Source organism: Crocodylus siamensis, chromosome 13 (assembly GCF_052110815.1).
Source record: "Crocodylus siamensis isolate JL-2025a chromosome 13, ASM5211081v1, whole genome shotgun sequence".
Lineage (NCBI taxonomy): Eukaryota > Metazoa > Chordata > Crocodylia > Crocodylidae > Crocodylus > Crocodylus siamensis.
Genome location: NC_143407.1, coordinates 33815029 through 33820909, shown reverse-complemented (window position 1 = coordinate 33820909; position 5881 = coordinate 33815029).

Genomic DNA, 5881 nt, shown 5'->3' with positions numbered 1-5881 from the left:
AGGCTCGGGGGCGCCCCAGCACGAGGAGGAAGCCGTGAGGTACAGCGGTGCGCTCAGCCCAGGTGAGAGGAGGCATCCCTGGAGCCAGGCCCTTGTCCGCATCGGTTTGGGAGCTAATTCGCCTCCTTTGTAGAGCATTTTTGGGACTTCTGAGGGAAAAGTGCAAAGTAGGATTTTTAAGGTTTGTGGAGAGAGACCTTCCCATGTTTGCCACTGCGGGATTTCGGTCAAATCACTTCCCCTTGCTGTCCGTGAAGTGAGGACAATGCCATGCTCGCTGAAGGCCAGGCTACGTGACGGAGGTTGAGAGCCTGACTCCCCTGAGGTGTGCAAGCATCGCAGGAGGCACGCCCAAGGTTACAGTATTTTTGTATTCATTCATTTCGACCAAGTGTTCGCGTGCGGCTGTCACAAATACGCATTCATTGCTGATCCCAGGGGGAGCCAAGCACCTTTCTTTCTTTTAATGATTTGTTTCCACAGGACTTATTGTCTTCTGACTGCGTTGTGTAGTGTGGCACAGACATCTCCTACCTAGCTGTGTTTAAAGAAGAATTTCCCTTTGTTTTACTGTCTGTATCATGTTGCCTTTTCTTTCCAAAGCGTAATACTTTTTAGCTTGGTCTGCATACCTGCTTTCATGGTGTAAAGCTAGTAAATGCAATACAGAGTCGCAGCAGTGTCCAGCGTGAAGTGTGTGGCGGTAACTGCAGAAAGCCTTGTGGCCGCCTGGGCTCGGGACAGAAATTGCAGACAAACTGGTAGAAGTGATGGGAAACCGGTTCAAGTCCATCAGACGGCAGAAGCTGATAGTGCAGGTGACTAGGCCTGCGCGAAGCGGCTGGTATTCGCTTGGGATGCGGCCGCTTCAGGCTGGGGGCGGTACGTTTGCGATTACACGCACTCTCCCTTAAAATGTGCCAAGTGTTCCCAGCTCTTTGAAGGGAAGAGGTTACACGCTTGAAATGCCTCATAAAAACGCTTCAGGGGACAGTGATTCGGTTCAGTAATTCGGTTTATCGAACTTCTGTCCCAGATCCCCTCAGTGTTCAAGTTAACTCTGTCCCCCAGCATCCCAGGATGCTTTGCATCCCGCAAACCCCCTGGCAGAGTGGGCAGACTAGGGTTGGCCCAAGCTGTGTGCTCCAGCCAAGCAGCAGGGTGTGCTCTAGCGCCCCCCAGCTTCTGGCTTGGGCCACTGCAGGCCTGTGGCTGCATTTCCGGAGTCAAAAGCAAATGTCTGTTCACTTGCTTATCAGCTCAAGCTACGCAGCTGAGACTGACCTGCAAAGGTTGAATCGGTTCAGCCTCGGGCTTTTCAACTGTCTGTACTTAGCCCCGGGGAGGAAATCTTCTCCGGACCCAGTTGCGTGCGTGGGCAAATAGAAGCATAGTTCCCACTGGGACCGCTAGAGAGGAGGCGGCAAGCACCTGCTCAGCAGGGACCACAATCACTTTGTTATCACTTGGGCGTGGGCTCTGGACCCCGCAAAGCCCCCATCTGGAAAGAAGGAAAAAATAAGGGCATTTCAACCCATCCAAATACTCGTGTGAAAGCTGCATTCTGCGTACCTGAACTTCTGTTTGGCAGCATCCACTAATATCTGTAAGGAAGTGACCAATGCAACAACGCCGGGAACAAGTTCCTTTCCAAAACGTCTTGCAGATGACGCTCGGTGGGGAATGTAAATACACGCCATGTGCATCTCATCTAGCTCCTTCTTAGTCTCTCTCTGCTTCCTGAACCGCTGTGACCCAGAGGAATGTAGACTGCATTGACAGTTGTCTGCAGGGGGTCTGCCCTGAAGACTTGACTTCATTTGGTTATTAAGTACAATTACCTTAGATGTTAAATCTTAGAGGAAGATCTAATTTAGTATCTCAGATTTGCCTTCCAGGCTTCCAAAATTATGGAGACGTGGCAGTTCCAGATGCCTGGACTCAAATCAAGGTCTTATCCTCACTTGGAAGAAGGCTGATTCCTGAATTCATAATTATATCTCTATCCATGTGCCCTGTGTGTGTATGCATGTATCCTCCAGTTAAAGCTTCCAGTGCATCGAGGTGGGGGGGACTCTGTGGAGGCCACCTGAGACCGAGTGGCTGTGTGCATCTCTCATTACATGTGCACTGAAGGGCCACCACACTGAATGCAATCATATAAAGGTCTAAATAGGAATTATTTGGTTGTAGTGTGAACATGCCAGAGAGATCATTTAATCTTTTAGGAATCTTCCAGGCCAAGATTTTTCCAGCACACCTTGTGAGTGCATATGGTGCTATTTTAACCTAATATTAGCCCCAGTTTGCTCTTTAATCCAGATGCTAAGCCTCCCTGCCCTGTTCTGAATTCATATTTATATTCATTCCCCTAGATGCTGTGTTTGTCATCCTTTAAAATCCCTTTAATTGCAATTAATCCTTTAAGGGAGAGAGGATATTTTCTTACTGATCCTGCTTTGAAGGGTTGCATGCCTTTTACTTACGTCAGGCTGTACGATCACAGTTCGGCTATTAGTGCAGTAGGGGCGTCTCTACATCTGTCTCGTCCTTGCAGTGCCAGCAGATGCACTCATTTAGTTAACTACAGAAACCGAGATGTTAGGCAATAAACAGATGTGCAAGTACCAATCTTGAGGAGCTGCAGTTGAATGAGAGCCCTGCAGAATAGGTCATTTCTGTCTAAATGTAGTTATGGAAGAATAACAGCCAGAGGCCTGTCTTTTAATGTTTTTTTTGTTTGTTTGTTTGTTTGTTTGTTTGTTTTAAATCAAATAGCCTTTGCTGTAGCTCTCCTTTGATTTATCAAAGAGCTAAGGTGTATCCCTGTAATTAAGGCATTCAGACACAATAGCTATCAGAAAAGGTGACAGGCTGCTTTCACAGTGGTGGAAAGAGTGTATTAGGCCAGATTATCAGTTGACGTAAATCAACGGTCAATGAGTGTAACTCTGTTCTGCAGGTGGCACTGACTTCAGGTTTGTTCCAGATACAATTCAGACTATTGATTTTTACCCCAAGCTTTTTATGGGTTGGAGATCAAGCGTCTTATCACCGTCCCCTATTCCCATGACATATGGTGGCTAAGATGAGCTGGCACGTGGCCATCTCTGAGAGCACCTGGATTTGTATGTGTGGGAGCTGAAGTCAGCGAAGGGGGTTTCCCCCCGAGATTATTTCCCTGGCTCTTGGTCTCACAGATCCTGCTTTTATGACCTTCAGTGCATGTGTTGTAAAACACAAATATTCATGGAGTGGGGTTTTTTCCCCTTTTGGGTTGCGGAGAGATTGCTTGGATTTTGTTCATTTTTAAACGACATCGTGTTAACTGCTGTTCAGCATTGTGCACGTTCAGCGCTGAGCTTACATGCATCTAAACGTCAGCAAATGTACATCGCACAAATGAGAAAAGAGCGATTGAGCTTTAATATTTTATGAAACAGAAAAACCATATGCTGCAGTGTTGGGCCAGGGGCAGGCAACATGAGAAAAATCAAACATTTTACTGGGAAGAGAACAGGACATCTCTGAGCTGGCACTGAATGCGGATGCACTGAATCAGCACCTTGCCTGGCAGCTGATGCTGCATGTGGTGAAAAATTTATTCTTTATGTAGGTTGTACTGAAGATGATGAGGACGGATTCACCTTACAGCAGAGGACACGCACAAATCTCATGGCTGTATTTAAGCCCAGGTTTAAGAGCTTGATGTGTGGCTTTTTTTTTTTTTAAACTCTGAGATATGACTTCAAACATTGCAATGTCGTATTCCATAGGCCTCCGATTGCTGAGTCCTATCCGCTTATGTGCATTACTTAACATTTACTCTCTTTATTTCCTACTTATTTCAGAGCCAACGTACCCTGGCAAGGAGGAGCTGGTTTCTGTTCTGTCACTGCCACCTTGAATAAAACTGCTCGTTTTTGGAACTGGAAAACCATTTCAGTTGGTGACCCGTGAAATGGGAAGAACCAGGTATGAATCTTGGTATAAGATGAACTGGTGGCTAAACAGTTTTTCATTTAGAAGATTAACTCTGCAGGTGATCTGGGCTCCTTAAGTGGATACTTTGCCATGCTTTATGCCCCAATTCAGCAAAGAACACTTCTACCTGCCTGGAGTCCCTTGCACAAATGGGACTTTACTCCTTAGAGAAGAATTGTAGCTTAGGCCCCCTCTACATGTTACAGGTATTACACAATTAACTGGTTAACTGAGACCAGCTACATGTGCAAAGTACCTATCATAGCATAAAGAGATCCAACCAGCTATTAGGTTAGACCTAAAAAATGTATACCGATTTTTATAGCTTGTTGCTATCCAGCTTTCATTGGCATGTATAGCAGTGTCTCCTTTTTGGCTGGGAGCCTAGTCATCTGACCAGGCTCCCAGGCACAGGTTGCACCATGTCCACCCAGGGGTGGACATCCTACAGCTGAAGGGACCCTTAGCCCTGGCAGCTGTGGACCATGGGTCCCAACAGCACCCCAGGGTGCCTGGACGCAGCTGCGATCTCTTAGCCCTGCAGCTGCTGTAATCTCCCAGCACCATACACTCCCACGACTGGGAGACTGACTGAGATCAGGCTCCCCCGTACCAGCAGTCAAGTAGGATTAGGATCTAATGTGCAATCCCACATCGCACCACCTGCCTGCACGTGTGGCATGGCGGGAGGCGTGATTTTGTGGAACGTGCATTAGATCCCATCATGCCTTTACCTGCACATGTAGAGGGGCCCTTAAGCGATGTAAAGGGCCTGCCAACCCCAATCTCCACCACGTTTAATTTCAGCCATATCAAAGGAGAACATGGCTGAACTGCAAGGCTTGAACCCTTCCACATTAAAGCTTATAGCAACTGACTTTTGGTTTCATGCTCTTGGCCAGCCACGGAGGCGTCTGAGGGTAAATGGGGGCTGTCTCCCTCGCAGAAGCTCACTTTCTCCTACCACTTGCTACTGTAGTGCAACTTTGCCCTCTCATGGTTCATTTCATCTGAGTATCTCAACCTGATTTGCAGGTAATGAAATCATTCTCACAAACCTTTGAGGTAGCTGGGATTACTCCCATTTTGCAAATGAGCAAACAGAGGCATAGAAATGAGATGCACCTTGCCCAAGGTCACGCAGCGAGTGAGCAGCAGCTGAAAACAGGATCCTAGGAGTCCTGGATCCCAGGACTATGCTCTGGATCTTCCTGCAGTTTATAAGAGCCTGTCCTACTGCAGACATGGGGGCGTGATTTTAAAAATTCACTGCAGTGATTTTATAAATTCACTGCAGTGATTTCAGGGACGAGGGTTGACTACAACTTAAACACCTTCTCATAAGATGCGGGAGTCTCATCTCTAGAACAAGGCGCTATTGTGGGAGGAAACAGCCTGAGGAGCAATCACCTTGCTGAAGACTTAAAAAACTGAAGCTGCTGGTGTTTACCTGACTTTTACACAGGATTCAATTGTTTATGGGGCATAAAAGCTTCAAGGAGCAATAAAACGTGAGCCTTTCAAAATACTGCGTGTTATAAAACAGCCACAAAGCAAAGTGTCTGGTTTTAGCTTCTCCGTTCTCTCCCCCATTGTGGGAAGCGGCAGAACAAATAGTTTAGATGGATGGTTAGCACGGCAGTGTCGTATTAAATAAATAGCTAGGTGTCTGTGTTGGGATGAAGGCCTACAGGGTGACCCTGTGGGACCATTTTCACGCCTCTGAGCCACCTGCAACATGCTCCGAGTCGATGGGAGTGGGACAGTGCGCTCCATCTTACATCAGGCCCCCAATAATTTCAGCGTGGGGCTTCCTATGTGGATCCCTTACAGTGAAGACTGAGAGCAAAAAATCAGTGCAGGTCCATTCAATCACAATCCTTTATTTACAGCCACT